The sequence below is a fragment of the Bidens hawaiensis genome, unplaced genomic scaffold (genome assembly GCF_021521415.1).
Source record: "Bidens hawaiensis isolate Kalapana, Puna unplaced genomic scaffold, B.hawaiensis_p1.1 tig00042291_1, whole genome shotgun sequence".
Lineage (NCBI taxonomy): Eukaryota > Viridiplantae > Streptophyta > Magnoliopsida > Asterales > Asteraceae > Bidens > Bidens hawaiensis.
Window position 1 is genome coordinate 18571 of NW_027497486.1, and position 22336 is coordinate 40906.

General features: G+C 37.1%; 1 pseudogene across 1 annotated transcript; it reads left to right on the forward strand.

Moving 5' to 3' along the window:
• The first annotated feature begins 1479 nt into the window (after window positions 1–1479).
• On the forward strand, window positions 1480–21649 carry LOC143593516 (G-type lectin S-receptor-like serine/threonine-protein kinase At4g27290; annotated as a pseudogene). The gene is made up of 10 exons (XR_013146118.1): window positions 1480–2255; window positions 3037–3200; window positions 3353–4237; window positions 4712–5348; window positions 19778–19942; window positions 20057–20196; window positions 20432–20642; window positions 20754–20994; window positions 21061–21216; window positions 21294–21649. The product of XR_013146118.1 is annotated as a G-type lectin S-receptor-like serine/threonine-protein kinase At4g27290 (transcript).
• The last annotated feature ends 687 nt before the right edge of the window (window positions 21650–22336 follow it).

Sequence of the window (22336 nt, forward strand, 5' to 3'; positions counted from 1 at the left end):
ACCAGATTTTAAGTCCAATAGTCTAATACCCAACTCAATTATATCTCCATCCAATTTTTAAGACCAAAGCCAACTCATTCAAACTCTTCCCAATTTGTAGCCTAATAAGTATTCTAATTTGTTTGAAAAGAGATAAATGATTTGAAAACTGAATGGTTTAGCAAGTCTTGTTCAATTGATGGTTCAAACAAAGAAACACCATTCATTTTCATTGGTGTATTGTTTATTAAAGTTAGCTCTCAGATTACACGTCACAACCACAAGTGTTGAAAGATATTTTTCGCCGACGAAGTACGTGAAGTCTCATTTGCGTAGTTGGATGGGTTATGAAATTTAAGCGATATGTATTTGTTTCATTGAGAAAGACTTGCTTAGGAATGTTAAAGTAGATGATGTAATGGTTAGATTCAAAAAATGAAAACTCAAAGAAAACAACTTTAGATATATTTTGTATGTTAATTATGCGTTTCTAATGAAGCAATTTCACGTACTTTTTTTGGTTATATGATATTCTGTTTGGTAATTCTTTTTTATATAACCTGACTGAATCGACTTGACCGACCGGTCAAACATGACCAGTAAAAAATAATATATCAAAATGACCTAACCCGAACAGTTGAACGGGACCAAAAGAAAATTTTTATATAACTTAGTACTGATCCAAAAAATTTCAATCCTATAAGAAAATTGCTTAAAAGTGTTAAAGTAGATGATGTAATGGTTAGATTTCACTGGAGAGGGGGTGCCTTATCAGCACAACATTGGTGTTGTGATTGTCGATGGGGATGTTGCAGTGATCTAGAGTGAGGGAAATCAGAAGTAGCTAAATACTGATTAATGAGGATTAAAGCACCATTAATTAGTTGGGTTCCCATTGCCTTCATATTAAGGTTTTAAATAGTGAAATCAAATGACAACCGTCCTATTTCTTTTGTTTTTTTCTCTTCTATTTTTTTGTTTTTTCAATACTGTTTTTTTTGTTTTTAATTTTATTTTGTTTTTTATGGTTTTTTTTTTCTAATTTCCTTACTTTTAGTTTTAGTCCTTTCACACAATTTAAATGACTTTTAGTTTAACGTCTTTATGATAATTTGCGAAGTGCTTATTGAATTGTGACGGAGCTGGCCGGGTTATTATAGGCCAATTAACATTGAAGTTGGGTGTCCAGTTGTGTACCTTAAGGCAACATGTAATGCTCTTCATTTATCACACTACTAAAATGTGTAATGGTCTCACAAGAGTTAAAACATTCGTTTAATTTTTTTTCATAATGAATGTTTGTGTGTGCTTGTGATTGGGCAATAGGGATTGAATGAAAATAAAAACAAACTTGATTCACGCTAGGAAGGGGGGACATGATGAAAGGGTCACGTTGCCACAGGCGCCGTATGAATAAGGGTGTTAAACTGATGTGACATAGGGTGTGAGTCTGATAGTGTAACCATAGGGCGTCAACGGTCAACATCCAAACATGGTTTTGTATGTTGTGTGGTCTAGAATGTAGATAATGTAGGATTAAATGAATGGACAATGTAATTGTATTATGCTTTATTACTATTATTTAAGTACACTGGAAATATTATGCTAAATCATTAGTTGCTGAAGGAGGATCTCATATTATCTTGATGGAGGGAGCATCCATACTTCTGTTTTGCTTACTCTTTGTTCACAAAAGCTACGCGGCTGAACTCCACACCATTTCAGATTCAAGTTTTCTGACAGATGGAGACACATTGGTCTCGCCTGCTAGAATTTTTGAACTGGGATTTTTTAAGCCAGGTGGCTCTGAGAACAAATATCTTGGTATCTGGTATAAGAATATCTATATTAGAAAGGTTGTTTGGGTTGCAAACAGAGACCACCCGCTCCCTGGCACATCACCGTTTGTGTTAAAGATAGCTGACCAAGGAATTCTCGGCCTCTTCAACAATGCCAGCATGATTTGGTCATCTAACACAACGACATCAGAGATCGCAACTGCAAAGCTTCTAGACATTGGAAATCTAGTTGTGATTAACCAAAACTCTACCGTTATCCGGCAGAGTTTTGATTATCCGACTGACACTTTTCTACCTGGCATGAAGTTAGGGAGAGACTTATTAAGGGGAAAGAAATGGCATCTATCATCATGGAAGACTAGTCAAGATCCAGCTCCAGGGGAATTCACGGTGGGCGCTGACACGGTGGGTTTTCCTGAAAACAAAATAAAACACGGGGCCTTGGTAATACTACGGGCTGAGCCATGGGCTAATCATGTTGGAATAATCCAGATCTCGCTAAATATCCCGTTAATTTATTATAGTTTAGTTAAACTTTGTTAAATAGACAATTAACAAAGTTAGGGTGTAAATTGTAATTAGTTAATAGTTTGTGTAATTATTGTAACTAGTTAGAAAATAAACGAAGCGTTGTTGCGTTCTTTCAGGGAACCATCGCGACGGTAGAATTATAACCGCCGGTGGTGGTATTTATTGTAATTATTCTTTTCAAGACAATATCAATAATATACATAATCGTTCGTATTCAATCGTGCTCATATATTTCGTTTAATTTCTGTCAATTTGTGTTAATCGATTCTGAAGGCCATCAAATTGGTATCAGAAGAAGATCGATTGGTTTTGAATCAATTTTACTAACCCTAACATTGACAAATAAAGGAATATCACTTACCGGTTCAAATTCAAAATTCCGAAGGACTGTGGATTTCATCCGAATTGGATTACAACACCAGATCGATGAAACCCTGAATACCAAATTAGGCATCAAAACCGTCTGTAGGAATCGTAAGAGTTGCGATACGACGAGGGAGAATTCGAACAATTATTGCCGGAGATAACGGCATCTGGAACTGGAGAAAGAAGCGCCGTGTGAAGAAGAAGAAGGAAAAACTCTGAAAGTAATCTTGATTGGAAACGTGTGTAAGGATAAGTCAGAAGACTTTTATTATTTCCTATAAAAGGGAAAATTATAATTATAAATAATTAAAATCTAAAGTTTTAGATTACAACTTTTAATAAATATTTTAAAACTATTTAGATCGTAAAGACGATTAAGTGGGATCGAAAGCTTATATCGATCAAGAAAAAAAACGGTCAAGAAACAGGAGGTTCAATATTTTCGATTCAAAAAGTAATTGGTCACGGGCAGTTTAGCAGAGGTGTGATCAAGCAACCGAAAGAACCAGGGGCAGTTTCTAGCAAGTAACAGGAGGTCAGAGATTCGATCCAGGAAGAAATTGATCAAAAGCAGTTTAAGCAGAGATTTGATCAAATCCAGTGGTGACCGAAAGATCAGTGGGCTGTACTCGCAAGCATATATAATTCAACCGAAAGCAAAAGTAAAAGTTGAATAGGGACACATCAAGTCATATCAAGATTGGGAGAAGAAAGAAGACTCAATCAATGGCTAGCAAGAATAATGAATCCGTAAAGGAAGCAGGACCATCAATGACGCTACAATGCCCAATTTTGAATTCAACAAATTATACAATTTGGGCAGTAAAGATCATAGCAATTTTTGATGTTCATGGAATCTCGGAGGTACTCGAAGAAGAAGATGCAGTTGATGCTAAGAAAAATAGAATGGCTATCGCATATCTCTTTCAAGCAATGCCCGAAAAAATTGTTCTTCAGGTTGCTCATCATAAGAAAGCATCAGACATATGGGCAGACTTAAAGGCTCGTTTTGTGAGAGCAGACAGGGTTAAAGAGGCTAGATTACAAACTCTTGAATCAGAGTTTGAAGCCTTGAAAATGAAAGATACGGACACTATCGATGACTTCACGGGAAAAATTAGTCAACTCGTGTCACAAGCCAACAACCTTGGATCCACAATCGATAATAAAAAATTAGTCCGAAAACTACTTAAATTTGTACCAAAGAAGTACATTCAGATTGTTGCTGCAATTGAGCAGTTTGCATATTTGAATACTATGTTGTTTCAAGAAGCCATAGGAAGGTTAAAAGCATATGAAGAACGCATCAAGGAGTCAACCGAGGAAGAAGACAAACATAATAAACTTATGTTCACCAACACATCTGGAAAAGAAAAGTTTAAAGAACATAAGTGTAAGCATTGTGGCAACTGGAGCTCAAACCAAGGAAACTTAGGACAAGGCCGGGGTAAAGGTCGTTGGTCCGGAAAAAGTAAAGACGGTGAACAAGCTCATGAAGACAAAGGCCATGGAAAATTAGGCGAACCTATCCGTGAAGATAAAAGTCATGTGAGATGCCATAAGTGCAACAAGCTCGGACATTATAAAAGTGAATGTCCAAAATGGAAGGATCAGGAGGCTCATCTCGTTTGGAGTCAAACTACACTATTTGAAGAATAGCAAGTCATAATACAAGATCGAGATTAAGGGGGTGATTGTTGGAATAATCCCGATCTCGTTAAATATCCCGTTAATTTATTATAGTTTAGTTAAACTTTGTTAAATAGACAGTTAACAAAGTTAGGGTGTAAATTGTAATTAGTTAATAGTTTGTGTAATTATTGTAACTAGTTAGAAAATAAACGAAGCGTTGCGTTCTTTCAGGGAACCATCGCGACGGTAGAATTATAACCGCCGGTGGGTATAAGTACCACCACCGGCTATCATTGTAATTATTCTTTTCAAGACAATATCAATAATATACATAATCGTTCGTATTCAATCGTGTTCATATATTTCGTTTAATTTCTGTCAATTTGTGTTAATCGATTCTGAAGGCCATCAAATCAATTGCTTACTAGGATTGATGTAGGCAACAAGAGCTTAGCCTTTACATGCGACGTGATTATTACAGAAAGTGAGGTGTCTTTTTCTTTTTATAATGAAAATCATTATAATATGCTATCAAGGTCCACCTTGAATTCTTCTGGGCGACTAGAGAGTTGGTTGTGGGTAGAAGATGGCAGAGGGTGGCAGTTTGTTGGGTCACGCCCGAGTGGAGCCTGTGATGAATACAATATTTGTCATGCTTATGGAGCCTGCAGCATAAATATGACCCAACAGTCATGTGCTTGCTTAGATGAGAAAAAGTTTTTGCCCAAAAACCCAAAGGGTTGGGAGTCAGGTGACTGGTCAGGTGGTTGTATCAGGCGAACACCACTGGAATGCAAAAATGGTTTAGAAGGGCTTATCAAGTACTCTAATGTGAAACTGTCAGGCACGGAAAATACATGGTTTGACATGGACATGACTCTAGAAGAATGTCATACAAGAACTGTACTTGTATGGCTTATGCAAATCCAGACAACACTCGAAGCATCTGCTTGCTTTGGTTCAGTGACCTTCTAGACATAGTGCAACCTGACGCCAGAGGCGGGCGTGATATTTTTGTAAGGATGGCTTCAACCGAGTTAGGTAATAATGCTTAGCCATATCTATTCTTGCTCAGTGAAAGGCACTTACTATTTTTATGTTATCTCCATACTTGCAGTTTATAAGCAATAATTTTTATAGGGCCCAGAAGATAATTGAACCAAGAAATAAAGAAAGAAACAAAGTACAGGGGTTAACCCAAAAAACACAATTTTGAATTGATCAATTCTACACTCATGATTGTTTACAATCTGATCGGTTATATGCCTACACTTGGTCAATAATTTAGGCTAACAATCACCACCTAATTGTTGACCCAAGTAAGAGACTTCTTCTTGCTGATCTTGTTTCATGCTTACCCATTCACATGGTACTTCTTATTGATATGCTTGATACAAAAATTTTTAGTCTCTTTGACTGTACACGAACTTCTTGTGTACTTATCTCACACAGCTCCACCCGGCCTTGATTAACACTACTAGAAAAACTAAGCATTTGCGACCGCCATTTCGGCCTGAAAACGGTTGCAATTGCCTTGTTGCGACCGTTTTGCAATTGAAAAATGTAGTTGGAAAGACGCAGGTCGCAATTGCTCAATTGCGAGCATTTTTAATAGGATAATTAGTTTTATCAAAAATAGTATGTCTCAAAATAATGCCTTAACTTGGTAGATGTCATAACTAAAGCTAAAATTAACTTTTCTAGATGGGAGTACTTGGTTTCAGCATCAAGTTGACTTTTACTTACATAGTAGACAAGGTGTTGTAGTCATTCTTGATCTATGACTAGCACAGCACTCATCGTGTATCGGGATACCGCCAAATAGAGGAATAACGACTCACCATCTTCAGGCTTCATGAGTAGAGGAGCTGATGAAAGATATGCTTTTAAGTCTTCTATCGCCTTCTCATGCTTTTGCCCCATTCCAACTTCTTGTTCTTTTTTAGGATCTCATAGAACTCTTTGCACCTTTCTGAGGATCTCGAGATAAACCTATTAAGGGTTGCGATCCTGCCGGTTAATCTCTAAACATCCTTCACGTTGACATGTGCTTTCAGGTTCACTGTGGCTTTTTTCGGCTTTGGACTTGCTTCTATCCCCCTTTTAACAACCATGTATCCCAAAAACTTGTCTGCCCCCACTTCAAAGTGACATTTGGGCGGGTTCAGCTTCATGTTGTATCTGTGGAGGATATCAAAGGCTTCTTCAAGATCCCGAAGGTGATTCCCAGCTTTCTTTGTCTTCACCACCATGTCATCGATATACACGTCCATGGTGTCCCCCAGTTTCTCTTTGAACATCATGTTGACTAGTCTTTGACATGTTGCACCCGCATTTTTCAAACCAAAAGGCATGGTAATGTAACAATATATACCTGTTGGGGTCATGAACACCATGTCTTCTTGATCCGAGGGTTCCATCTAGATCTGTAAGAATCCCCAAGATGCATCCATAAAGTTTAACATCTCATGCCCTAAAGTTGCATCTACCGTCGAGTCTATGTGCGGCAATAGGAAGGGATCCTTTGGAGCTTTGTAAGGTTGATGTAGTCAACACAGACTCTCCACTTGCCATTCTTTTTCTATACTACCACTACGTTGGACAACCATCTTGGGAACCTCACTTCCCAGATAATTCCTTTCAACAGTCTCTCAACTTCTTCTCGGATGATAATATTCCTTTTAGGTGTGAATTTCCTTCACTTTTGTTGGATTGGCCTAAAACTTTTATCCAAACCTAACTTGTGAGTAATAATATTTTCAGAAATACTTGTCATATCCTCGTGCTTCTATGCAAAAATGGAAATTATGTTTATGAGGAACTTGATCAACTGAGCTTCAATATCTTTGGGAATCTCGGTCCCTATTAACACTTTGATGTCGGGATCCAGATAATCTATTTGTACTTCTTTAACTTCTTGTTCCCCTACTTCCAAGACATCAAGTGTTATGTTCTTTGATTGGTATGCCTGGGTTTGCTTTTTTGTTGCTCCATCGACGAGGCATAACAGTCTTTAGCTTCCTGCTGGTCACCTTGAATCTTGACAATCCCATAAGGCGTCGACATCTTGATATACTGGCGAGAGGTTGAGGGGACTACTTTTATATCATGGATCCAGGGTCTGCCTAAGATAATGTTAAAAGACGTTAATGCATCAATAACACAAATTTTATGGATAGAAGTCACTCCCTCAACATAAATAGGAAGCTTGATTTTTCCCATGGTATTCTTGGCTTAACCGTTGAATGATATTAACTGAACTTTTGTTTTTGTTGCCAATAAAAAATAATAAACAAACCGTCATGATGAGGATCCTAAACATTATCATGGTCCTCTTTGTTGAACGAGACTTCTCTTTTATCTGTTATTGTTATGGCACTTGTGGTCTTTTTTTCGTCATGAGAATTCCTTCAAATGGCCATTGTTTAGGTGATAACTTGTCTCCTTTTAGAGTTCTATACAGTCCTCTGTCACATGCCCAAAGTCCTCGTGATATACACACCATTTGGATCTATCCTTCCATACAGATTTCTTGTTGGTCTTCTTGGGCCACCTTGCTTTATCTCCAAGATCCTGCATAGCATACATAAGACCACAAATATCAATAGGAAAATAGTCAGTTATTTTAGTATATTCATTCCTATTATTCTCATTTTGCACAACATTAACCTTATAATCACTAGATTTTAAGTATGGCTTCGACTTCAATCGTTTGTTGCATCTTCTTATCTTCCTCGAGTCTTATGAATCTCAATGCTCGTTTCCTGACTTCTTCAAGATTCCTGCAGGGATTCATAACAAGATCTTCATAAAACGGACAATCTTTCTTCAATCCCATCTTGAAGGCCTAAACCGTTGTGGCCATGTTAAGGTTAGGGATTTCTAAAGATTACCTATTGAACTTGCTCACAAAAATCCTGAGAGGCTTATCGAGATTCTAAGTTATCTATACAAATCACTGGTTGGTCTTTAAAAACTTCTACTACAAGAAAATTGGCTATTGAACAGATTAACTAAATGAGAAAAAGATTTAATAGAAAAGGGAGGAACACTTAGGAGCCATTTTAGAGTGGCTCCTATTAGGGTTGAACTGAATCCTTTGTAGAGACAGGCTTCCTTGAGATACTGAAGTATAGAATTGATCTCCATATTCTCACGATATTAAGCGGTATGTTCCCCGGGATTTGTAGTTCCATTATAAACTTCACACCGGGAGTTTGGAATCATTTCGGGATCTCAACATCACATATGGCGGTGCAAATCTTGAGATCCTATGACTGCTTGGAGCTACTTCCGGTATCGGTTGAAGTATCCCTGGAATGCTAGATATTTGAGCTTTGGCAATTCCTTCTGCACTATTGGAGTAATACCGGAATCCTGCGTAGCATCAAGGTTAGTCACAGGCATATTTAAATGCTATTAGAGTTATCGGTATTGGGATTCCTAGTTGAGGATCCCGGGACAACAGCTGAATCCCTAGTGATGGCACTCCTTGTAGTCTGCATGGGCAGCAAATCATTGTATTGACAGCCAGAGATCTTGACGCCTCGAAATTCCAGCACCTTGTTGCAATGGAGTGAATAAATCCCCCGTTGCCTTCTTCCCTTGTGCCCGCATATCTTGGATTTTTGTCATGAAGGAGTTGTTGCTCTCCTTTTTTGTTGTGTGTTCTCCTTCATTTGCATTAAAACATAGTGTATTTCATTGTTAGATTTGAGGACAGGCCTCATGCTGGAAAACCTGCTCCTTGAGTCGGTATGCCGGTAAAATGCCTTTTTGTAAGAGGAGGCATGCCACTTAATCCTTCGGCTCCTGAGACGTTGATGTTGGTGTTGGTCGTCTTTATCTGGGCAGCGGGTGGAGGAGGAAGTGGTTAAGACACTCGAAAAATTGCAAAAGGCATGAATGAAGATATAGCCACTTGCTCCACGGTTGGCGCCAAACTGTTTTGGTCAAAAAAATTACTGAAGAAATAGTTGAACAAATTCGTTAAGTGAGGTAGTGTGTTCTTCAATAATACGGTGAGTAGATGCGGTAAAAGTAAAAAGTGACAAAGATGTAGGGAGGAAAAACTTAGATCTTGGTGAGAATCCTTAGGAAAAAAACCTCAGGAGGGGAAAACAATCCCCCTACTTTAATTTATTAATAATGAAAATGGTGTGATACAACTCGAGAACTGATTTCGATGAAGAGCTAAAGTACAGAGAATGAAAGTTTTGTGTGGTAATTGAATGTGTCCTATTCACCGTTTCAGCCTCAATATATAGGAACATATATCCCTATAAATCCGGTTTTTTTGGCTTGTTCTCCACTCCTAGATTTTATAGACTTTTTCTTAAAGTTTTCACGTTCTATTTGACTGAAAGTCCGATTCTTAGGCTGACCAAGTCCACTAGCTGTTGCATTATAAACCTCATGGAGTAACCTGCAAGTATAATTAGTAAACAGTAATATATCCGACTCCGAGGATCCCGGAGCTTTACTTGGTCAACACTCCTATTCGTTATAAATCTTTTCCACAGGTTTTGCTTCAGTTCTTTAGTGAGCCTTTAACGTAAATTAAGTCACCATCAGTCAGTTGCAAGAATAAATCAAAGCCAAACATCAAAATAAATCGTTAGCAATCAGGATCTTGGAAAGAGTTGAAACCAGGAATCCCGACAAAGATCCCGACAAAGATCCTAGTAAGAATCCCGAGTCATAAAATTGACCCACAACAGCAACCACTCCAAAATGTTTAATCTCCATGACGTCAACTTCCCAGAAATTCGATCAAACCTCAACCAAGTCCACATCAGCTAACACTCTCCCCTTTGAGAGTAAGTATGGTTTCTGCTAAAATTTAAGTACTTTCATTTAAAAACCAAAACAAGCCTTTTATAGGAAATCAGCATACCACATAAACATGAATAACAAAATAACTCAAACTACTTCCAAAGAAAAGGCAGACTCCACCCACTCTCTTAACTTAGCAACCCACGTATAGTATAACAAAACATATGCTTGAGTTAAAACTCCAGCATCCAATGTTCTAATTGCGTGAAAATCGTTCAACCCGTGTACGCCTAGTTTATGGTGTGCGCAAATAATGTATACATGTGTGGGCCCTTAGGGGCAAAAGTGAAATTGCACTAATTTTAACGTTATTTTACTAACTTCATGAAAATAACGTTAAAAGCGGCGGAAGGTTAATTAGGCATGATGTGGTGACATTGATGGCCGAAATTCAAGGGTGCATGCACTAATCGGCCGATGATTGAGTGTTATGTGTCTTATGTACAAGGCTTGATGCAAAACTAAAATCGAGTCGGGTCTCACCGGAAGCAGCCTCCTCTACGGGATAGATGTAAGGTAGTCAACATCATACCCTCCTCAGAACCTAGCATAACCTTCTATTGGTGGGATTTGCTGAGTACAACGACAATGATGATTTCCACCTGTATTGACTTCATGGCCCAACTTGACCCGACCATCAAGATTATACCCAACACCTCCATGTACCTGCCATAATGGCCAATGAAAGTTCCCATACAATCTTTAGCATCCCTACTACAACTTCATCCTTCACAATGATTCAATTTCCCTCATCTCTCAAACTCACTTCTCTCAATTACCTTGCATAGAAGAAACATGTTTAAGCTATTCTCCAAGGTTTAGATTTGTATAAATTCATTTATAGCACCCACCTTGCACCACCAAAAACTACCAGCAGTGAAACCGGATTTGATGATATCGCGCACCAAATCCTATCTACTCCTCTTGGTTCCGACAAGACTGCCTCATCTTCGGTGCCCTCGCCAGTAGTTTATCACCACCCATCATTCTTCTAATCACAAATGTTAACTCATCCTTGGAAGCGCGGAAAAATCTTATCTTCACCATCCAGGGGACACGTTAACCAATTGCAGCACCGGTTGTAGAAATCCTTTAAATCACCCGACCAAAAAATCACTAGTTATATTAAATCAATTAAAGTTCTAGTTGATGAATTAGCTGTTCTAAGCAACCCTCTAGACCAAGAAGACATATAACATCCCGCCTCTCATATCACCAATATTGTTCGCTTTTCCCCGATGGATGGCCATCCAGGGACTCACGGATTTGTTTTTGGTTACCCCAGTAAGGACTTTCGAGGTGATCACCCATCCTAGAACTATTTCCACCTGAGTGTGTTTAACAATGGAGTTTTCATGTGCTCCACAGCCAACTAAGTCTAAGATGCATTGATGACTTAAGAGGTGGGGTCATTACTTATGAACCAAGGATCTCTTTATCATGACTAATGAGGGATTTTCTTAGGGTGTAAAACTAGTCCATGTTAATCTTCTTTGAAATTTATGTGTCGCTACAATCACAAACACCCCAGGACTCATCGTCCCTAATGAGGTTTGCCCCACCATCCTGAACGGATCAGGAGTTGCTCTGATACCATTTGTAACATCCTGCCTCTCTTATCACCAATATTGTTCGCTTTGCACCCGATGGATGGCCTATCCAGGAACTCACAGATTTGTTTATGGTTGCTCCAGTAGAGACTTCCCACATGTCACCCATCCTAGTACTACTTCCAACTGAGTGTGCTTAACTGTGAATTTTTTATGTGCTTCACAACCAACTAAGCCCAAAATGCGTTTATGATTGAAGAGGTGGGACCATTACTTATGAACCAAGGATCTCTCTTATCCACGGCCGATGTGAGATTTGTTTAGGGTGTACAACTGGTCCATGTTAATCTTCTCTAAAATTTATGTATCGTTACAAGACATCACTAATATCATACTTCCTAGCGTTGATCAAAAGTTATACAAGGTTGTCATCAAATCCTTAAATGCCCGCACTCCTATCTCATTCCATGCTTTCCTTAAGAAACAAATCAACCAAGAACTTACCTTGGTTCGGTTACAATCACCACTTACTGCTCTCCACCAGCCGGCCACCGCCTTTATAAGTTTCACATGATCACCGACCAAAAATAGGCAAAGTCGACGGTAGGGAACTCTACCATCCCCAACTGACTCTAAACCATTTTTTGCAAAAAAAAAAAAAAAAACTGCCAATGGTACTCAGTCAAAGGCAACACTTTAACTAACTGCTTGTTGAAAAGAAGTAAAATACGAAACGACTAAGGGATCAGTCACCACATCATCTCCCATAATTAAGGCCTCATAACAGGCAATTAACAAGTAATATCCCGCCACAGTTATAGTTGTCAATTCCTTTCTTACGCAATGTATCTTTACCATAAATCATAGCTTGTTATTCCATTGTAATTATTACAAACCAATCAATAGTTCAATACAATCAATTACATTCAAGCTCTTTACCAAAAATCAGGTATCAAAGCATTGAAACGATCCATAGACCAAACATTTCGGAGCTGCCATGTCCGGAGATGATGACTCTCAATAATGATGAAATCACTACCCAACTTGCAAACCCTCTCAGAACCAACCTCAATACCCAAAATCAAACCCATAAACAAACCCTTTTTGATAGAATAATGATTAGCCTTAAATTAAATTGCCAAAATCATGCCCTATGTGCTCGAATGATTCGAATTGCCATAGGGGGGAATCCAAGAAACTATTAGGTTATATTTCCAGAAAACGTTGAACCACCAGATCCCTTTCATGAAGAGTATGAGTGGTGGGAACAAGACGTTATGGTCGTATTCTCGTGGATCATAAAAACATTGAACAAGGGTTAGCCAGCAATCTCACCGTATTTCCCACCGCAAAAACGCTATGGGATGCCTTGGTGACAACGTACAGTAGCGGGAAGAACAAGTTACAAACCTTGACCTGCACGTCAAAGATAACGAGCTAATGCCCCCTGTCACACCCAACCTAAGGCGAAAATGTCGGGGCGCGAACCGATTGCTCACAGCTCTCAAGGTATTATAATGCAATAATTTAAAGTGTCAGTATATATTAAATTAAATATTCCAAATAATTCAAATACAAAATTTTGAAATAAAAGCAACAATAAGAATACAAAATTTAAAATTAAGATAAGTCTTGATTAGTTCTTCTAGCATAAGTCATCCCTAAGTTCTTCACCAACCTTGCAATCAATTCAATCTAAAACCTGCATATGCATATAAAATAAATATATTTTGTCAACACTAGGTTGAGTGAATAAAACACCAGTTAGTTCAATATAATATAATATGTGAAAATAAGCAAGTTGTCCTTATGAGAAATACAATCAAGTCAAATGAGCAATTAATGAGTGTCGGTAAAACTATCGCCTTGCGAAGTGGGCTTTGGTAATTACTACGACAGTCGTATGATGTGATTATGATGGACTTCTCCGAATGCGTTTGAATAAGCAAATTAACAAGTAGCAAGTTAGGCAAATAATTGATAGCACACAAGGTTAACAGTTGCTAATATGAATATTAATAGTATGTAAATAATGTAAGTACGCATACATCCCCAAAAGTTTGGAAAACAAGTAAAAAGGGAGGGGAGTGATTACTCACCTTATCAAATAAGCGAATGTATGAAAGTGACAAAGAATAATAATAACTATGCGTCACGCTCGCCTAGAATTAAGAAAGACAAAATCCTAAGCAAGAGTAATAACGGAGAATACTATGATTAATAAATGGACTAATAAAGATTTGAGATATGAACGGCTATTTGAGAGTTTAAAAAATTTATTTAAAGTTTGTTTAATAAATATTATTAAAATATATATAACTATAACAAAAAAATAAATCTTTTTATTATAAGCATTATATTTTTTTAAATTGTAATATATAATATATAAATATTTGTTTATAAAATACTTGACCAATATTTATGTTAACATGTAAAATAATAAGATGTATCTATATATTTTAATTATGTAAGCGGCTGGGAGAGACTCGAACCCACGCCCCCAGCCACCAAACCATGAACACACACACCCTAGCCATTTGTGCTAGGGTGTCAGTTGGTTTAAACTTAAACTAGTTCATATTATGAACCCTAACAAGATCAATCAGCCAAAACGTTTATCGTTTGGGTGATTACCTTGGGGTTATTGTAGAGGGTTTAATGAAGAACAGATGCATATAAAATATTACCTTTAACAATGTTAAATGGATGGTAAAATAGACCGTATGATGGACGGCCAAACCCCGATTACGAACAGGTATATAGCAGGTGATTAAAAGTAATTAACTATGGGGGTTTAGTTGGCGATGCAGGTGTGAAGTTTCAGACTCAAGTAATTGCATTATGATTGATTCTATAGTGTAGACCCAGTTTAGCTTAAGGACGGTTGCCATAATAAGTCAATACGTATCATTTTGATCTTGATTTCCAAATTCAAGACGTCGGTGAGACCGAAATAGGCAAGAGGAACGATATACATAAATCAATTCCAAGTTAACATCGAATATTACGGCTCAAGACAACCAACTGGGTATACGGGTTGAACTGGATCCAAGTATACGGGTTTGGGAAGATTGGTTAACGGGTTAGGTATTAGGGTAAATGGGTTATATTATAATAATTTACCCAGATTTGCAAAATAGTCCTTCAACTATGGTTGTGAATACATATCAAGGTTAAAGTATGGTTAAGGGTTAAAAATGTATATCTTTAATAGTTATTTTGATATATTGAATAAATTTGATAAACCAATTATAATAAAATAATGATAACTAGACGTGATATTTTAATTATAAAAATTTTCTGAACATAAAAACGGGTCGGGTAACGGATACAAAATAAGAATGGAAAATCCGAATTGTTACAACCCCCCCCCCCTTGAAGATTTTTGGATTACATTACAAAGTGTATGGGGTGAGATCGACGGAAGGGAACGAATTCAATGGCGTGTGTTGCTGACATAGCCACATATAACAAAATCAGGTCCGAACAAAAACAGTTTCAATTTTTAAATGCCCTAGACAAAAAGTTTGACCCGGTGAAACGAGAAATCCTTATGTGGGACCCGCTTCCCTTAGCAAAGGGAGCCTACGTGGCCGTGAGAAAAGAAAGGGCACTTCAAGGAATCCTTGGTACTATCTACGGATCTTCAAAATCCGGCGTGGCCACGGGACTCATCGTCGGCGGATCAATGAAACCGAAGGGGCAACAAGGCATATCAGATTATTCTAGAACCAATAAGTCAAAACTAAAATGCACTCACTATGGCAAACACACCAAAGATCATTGTTTTAAGCTTGTTGGCTATACCGATTGATGAAATGATGGTAAAAAAAAAAGCCAATCTCTCTACTAGAGCCAAGAAACAAATCGCCAAGGGCAACAGGGATGTTGCCTTGGAGCCACGGGGAGGGATGTCAGCTGAATGTGTTTGGAGGTTTAAACCAGTTTGGGGATTTTGGTAATAATGGGAACACGAGGTGTGTTCCCGACACTATTCCGTTAGGTTTTAGAAACCAAGATTTCTAGGGAGTTATTTGTAGAATTAGGAATATGATGATGGTTCTTGGTGTATCTTCGAATATGATTGCTTATACTAGTCGGTTGAGATAAATGATGGATCATTGACGGGACTTGTCATGATTAATTTAGAGCTTGGAGGAGCCTCAACGGGCCTCTTTGTGCTTGTTGACTAGGGAGATTAGACTAGTTTTTATTGTTGAAGTAGTTTGTTTATGGAAACTAAAGGATTGGAATTAAACTTATGAATAAAGAATACTGATATTACTTTACTTTGTACTTAGGTGACAGTCCGGAGTATCCATAAGGCCTTCAAGTGAAATATTGTTAGGTTTGGTGAAGTCATTTTTGTTGGGTTTTAACAAGATTATCAAATTCATATAAACTCATTTATATGAAAAACACAGCGGATAAATAAGTCTTAAATCTTGTTAATTAGATTAATATAAAACCGATTTTATATGCAAAACCCAAGTCCCGAATCCATATACGAATTTGCATGCTTACCAATATAAACAACCATAGGGTGTTCATAGCATACTATCTTCAAGAGTCCAAGAAAATGAAGGAGATGAAGATATGAATGATGAGTCTTCAAGATAGAAGAACCTCAAGCTTGTATACCCTTCAAGCTTCCAACAAACACCATTGTTATGCTATGATTTACACTTGAAAACTCCTTATTGTTGTTCCTTCCCTTAGCCGAAATTAGAGAGAGGAAGAAGAGAGTTTATTTGCAACTTGTGTGTGTGAGAGAGAGAGAGTTGTGAGTAGGGGTGCCAACCTTGATCCAAACCATTCCAAATGGGTCAATTTGGGTTGTTTTAAAATTCAAATGGGTTGATTTGGGTCATAGGTTTTAATTAAATGGGTCAAAATGGATCACTTGAAATTCCACATTCTTATTTTTGGGTCAAAATGGTTTGACAAATTTAACTACATGGGTCGATGTGGGTTAGTGTCTTAAGGAAAAGTGACATGTTTGGGTTGAAACGGGTTTTAGATTGGAACGATATCGGTTTAGGTTTCGGCACGGATCAGCTTTCGTGCCAACACGAGTTTTAGCACTGGACGGGTTGGGTTTCGGTTTCTTTCAAGTTTTCGTACTAGACGGGTCGATTAAGGCTTTTGATTCGTTTTCATCGACATTTCGGTTTCGATTAATTTGTCGGGTTTTTTTTTGATGAACGAGGATAACAGCGAAAATATTTTAGTTTTTTTAATTTTTTCGTTATTCGTTTATATTTTGAGTTATGATTTTTTATTTGTTTTTTTTGATTTTTTTTTTTTGAGGGATTTTGATCTTAATAGAAACCATCAAAAAATATTAAAAAAAATTAATAAAAAAATCATAACTCAAAAAATAAAACAAAAACAAAAAATGTAAAAAAACTAAAACGTTTCGTCCGTTGTCCTCGTTCAAAAAAAATCGACAAATTAACCGAAACTAAAAAGTCGACAACAACGGAACAAAAACATGCTGAAACAAGTTGTTAAGTGATGAAAAGAACTGAATAATCGCAAAAGCAAGCTGTTAAGTGCTGAAACGAACTGAAAAATCGCTTAAACGAGCTATTAGATGCTAAAACGAACTAAAAAATCGCTTAAACAAGTTGTTACGTGCTGAAACGAACTGAAAAATCGCTTAAACGAGCTGTTACGCGATGAAACGAACTGAAAAATCGCTTAAACGAGCTGTTACTCGCTGAAACGAACTGAAAAACCGCTTAAACGAGCTGTTACGCATTGAAACGAACTGAAAAATCGCTTAAACGAGCTGTTACGCGCTGAAACGAACTGAAAAATCGCTTGAACGAGCTGTTGCGCGCTGAAACGAACTGAAAAATCGCTTAAACGAGCTGTTGCGCGCTGAAACGAACTGAAAAATCGCTTACACGAGTTGTTACGCGCTGAAACGAACTGAAAAATCGCTTAAGCGAGATGTTACGCGCTGAAGCGAACTGAAAAATCGCTTAAGCGAGCTGTTACGAGCTGAAACGAACTGAAAAATCGCTTAAGCGAGCTGTTACGCGCTGAAACGAACTGAAAAATCGCTTAGACGAGCTGTTACGCGCTGAAACGAAATGAAAAATCACTTAAACGAGTTTTGACCCACACCCGTTTTGACCCGTTCCAACCTTGACCCGTTCTAACCCGAACCTGTTGACCTTAACCCGTTCCGACCCGAACCAAAACAACCCTTTTTTAAGTGACCCGTTTCGACCCTAACCCGTTTCGACCCTAACTCATTTCGACCCTAACCCGTTTCAACCCATGACCCGTTTCGACCCAACCCAACCCATTTTCCACCTCTAATTGTGAGTAATCAAACCACACAAATCTACCAACCAACTCTTGTGCATGTCTTGAAATAAATAAAACAATTAAGTGAGTAGAGAGAGGGGGAAAAGGGACGGGCTCACATGGTTCCCACCTAATTTCAAGTCAAGTAATCTTTTATTATTTATTAATGTTATACATAACATAACATGCAAAAACCAGTATGCATTGCATATTGTTAGTTAACCAACCTAAATAACATCATATATGCAAAATGCAGTTAGTATTGCATATTGTTATTTAACCAACTTAAATAACATCGTATATGCAAAATATAGTTAGTCTTGCATATTATTATTCAACCAACTAATAACATTGTATACCAATACTACATATGCGATGGTTCTCATTGAACCAACACAACGCTTCAGTGCTTTTACACAATATGAAATTACTTGGTAGGTTACCAAGTTTACAACTTCTTAAACTATTTACATGTACACATTTACCAAACTAAACTTTCAACTATTACTATCCATAACTTTCTTCAAACGTAGTCGATAATTATTAACAATTTAAATTATATGAATGTTCATTTAAGAACCAAAAATATGTTGAAACCTACGAGAACCGCATAATACACTTGTACATGGTGATTTGAATATAGTGCATACGATAGTTACTTGGTTAGACAACCGCCACACTTATTCTCTCCCACTACTTGGTTATCTACAATGCACTATGTACAAGTGCATTATACGGTTATCATAGTTTTTCAAGGTTTTTTTTTTGTTATGAAAAGAACGCATCTGTGTGTGTGTGTGTCGTATCAATGACATGATGTGTGCATATATTTATGTTAAAACTTGTGAGCTTATAAGTTAGCCTAGTGGCGAAGCTTGGACATAAAGGGCCGGACTCAATATGTATAAAAAAATTCATAAATTAGAGGGGCATGGGCTCAAAATTTCGGTCGGAAACGGGTAAATTTACACTATGTGTAAAAATTTCGGCCGAAAAAGGATAAATTTACACTACCGAGCGAAAAAACAAAGGGGTCGGGCTCAAAATTTCGGTCGGAAACGGGTAAATTTACACTATGTATACAAATTTTCGGAAAAAAAGATAAATTTACACTACCGAGTGAAAAAAACGGAGGGGGCCGGACTCAAATTTTCGGTCATAAACGGGGTAAATTTACACTATGTATAAAAATTTTTAACAGTAAAAGGATAAATTTACACCATCGAGCGAAAAAACGGAGGAGGCCGGAGCCACCCCTGGCCCCAACTAAGCTTCGTCCTTGAGTTAGCCGAACAGTTATAACCGATACAAAACGATGTTATGTTTCAATAACATCCATTCGTATATATAAAAAGCATTCCAATGTGTTACAATATGTTTTGAGTGTTCGATGTATATTTGTGTAAGTATTCTTACCCAGAAATGAATATCACAACTCAATGATTTTATGGGATAATAAAATAACAAAGAAATTCTTTATTACAGAATTTGGGATTTATTCAATTTCATGTTTGGCCTTTGTCTAATTCGAGCTCGTCATCAATCTTGATTGATGTGGTGGTTCTGTTCGAAGCAACACAACCTTATACTACTTTACATAATACGACATGACTTGGGCAGTTTCCAAGTTTGCATTTTGGCACTTAGACTCTTAAGACTATTCACATGTATATAGTGTCACCAAAATAATCTATGTGATTTATCAATCATATTTCCCATGTTAAAATCACAGCCAACATAGTTAACTTCGTGAATATCCTGCAGAATCTCCTTCTTCCCAATCAATTTCCGAAAAGAAGCAGGGTGGATCAAACATTAAAATGATCCTACTTGTAACCATTCCAGGGGTTCTTGTCATAGGCCTGATCATCGCTACAAGGTTGTGTTATGCACGGAGGAAACCTAAACATGCCAAACCAGTAGGTGAAGGTAAAAAGTTGCATAAGTTCACCAATAAAGTAGAGTAATATATATGTATTCTGAACAGAAATACTTTTGAACCAATTATCCATGTGTGAAGTCTACTTTTTTTCTAATTTGTAGGGAAAATGTTCAATGCCGGTAGAAGCCAGGAAGACGACATGGAGCAAGAAATTTATAACTTCTCTATAATTGTTAATGCCACTGCCAATTTTTCACAAGAAAATAAACTTGGAGAGGGTGGATTTGGACCGGTTTATAAGGTAATTACGGTATAAAAATAAATGTGCAAAGGATCCATACCACTAAATTATTTCAAATAGCATTTGAATCATCCAATATAGAATCATCCAATATAGAAGTAGCAATGTCGCTCCTGATGTATGACATGAAAATGAATCTATAGTGTAAGCACAAAACATAAAATGAAAAATATAGGCATGGAAGTCAACTTTGCAGTTTGCATTCTTTTTCACATTTTAAATGGTAAATTTTCAGGGTACGCTAGAAAACGGGGAAGAGATCGCAGTTAAACGTCTCTCTAAATACTCAAGTCAAGGGCATGATGAATTCAAGAACGAAGTCATCTGCATTTCAAAACTTCAGCACCGAAATCTTGTGAAGATTCTCGGGTGTTGCATAGAGGGGGATGAGAAGTTGTTGATCTATGAGTACATGCCAAATAAAAGCTTGGACTCTTTTATTTTTGGTAAGAATCACATATTCAGAACTACAAAATTTTCCGATACTACACACACACACACATATGTATAGGTGTGTGTGTGTGTGTGTGTAATACTAAACCAACATGTTTCACCAGACGAGACTCGAAGCTTGCTTCTTGATTGGAGAAAGCGTTTCAACAAAATCAAAGGAATTGCTCGGGGACTTGTTACCTGCATCAAGATTCACGATTAAGAATCATCCATAGAGATCTTAAAGCTAGCAACATTTTACTAGATCAGGATATGAACCCTAAGATATCAGACTTTGGCTTAGCTAGAAGTTTCGGAGGGAACGAGACACAAGCAAACACGGAAAGAGTTGTTGGCACATAGTAAGCCATGGAACCAACTATTCAGTTTTTTTTTCCTTTTCTTGAATTCATATGTATCCTCTCTAATAAGCATTATGCTAATTTGTGTCCCGAGTATGCACTAGATGGTCTTTTCTCAATAAAGTCAGATGTATTTAGCTTTGGTGTCTGGGTGCTGGAAATTGTGAGTGGGAAGAGAAATAGAGGATTTTTCCCAACTAAAAAGGAAAGTAACTTTATAGGGCATGTATGTTCACTATTCACAAACCATATATGGCTTCACTTAATTGTGTAAAACCCTAATAACATTTAAACTGTATTAAGGTATGGAGCCTTTATAATGAAGGCCGGTCAATGGATTTTGTTGATTCAGTTTGGGTTGTACCTGTCATCCTCCTGAAGTCATAAGATCAATCAACGTTGGGTTGCTATGTGTTCAACACAATGCAGAAGACCGACCACACATGTCATCCATAGTTCGGATGCTGGAAAGCGAGGGTGAATTGCCTCAACCTCAGCAGCCATCATTTTTCATGGAAAGGAAGTTACATGTAGCAAACTTCTCTTCAAGTGCTTACACAGAAGGTTCAATGAACGATTGTACTATCACGGAGGTAGATGCTCGTTAAAAAACTTAATTTTCAATGACGGCAGTGTTTCACAGGTATTATTTGCATCCGGTTCTAAAGCAAATGACAAAAATCTGTGTATTTATTGCTTTATAAAATTGTGAATATATAGTGAACTGTGGTTGCTTATATATACATATATATATGTTTATTTACTGTTGGTTGGAATATAAGAACAATCACAATTTAATTAATTAAACCTTGAACTTGTTCATATTGTTATCGATAACTTATCATAGGAGTGGCTCAAACCCTTTGTAGGTGTAAAGTGAAATAGAAATATGAGGCCTTTTCGATTTGACATTTTGAAACAAAATTGCGAACTAAATCAAATAGATGAAATCTAAGCTACAAGTCGTAAATTCAAATTAATCTATTTAAAATAAGTTAAGTGTCATTTTAGTACATGTGGTTTGTTCAATTATGCGACATTAATACTGATTTTAAATTTATTGCAAATGGTTACTTCACTTTTCTAAAACTTGTCATTTTAACGGAAAAAAATAGACGGGGTTAGAAAAAGGTACTAAAATTGCAAGCTTTAGAAAAGTGAAGTGGTCATTTGCAATAAATTCAAAATCGGTATTAAAATTACGTAATTAGACAAACCACATGTTTTAAAATGACACTTAACTTTAAATCCATTGAACTCCACAAAGTGCTTTGTTCAACTTTTGATAATGTGGTTTGTTACTATTCTCGGCTAAAACACAAAGCAAAGCAACATTAGGTACCTTT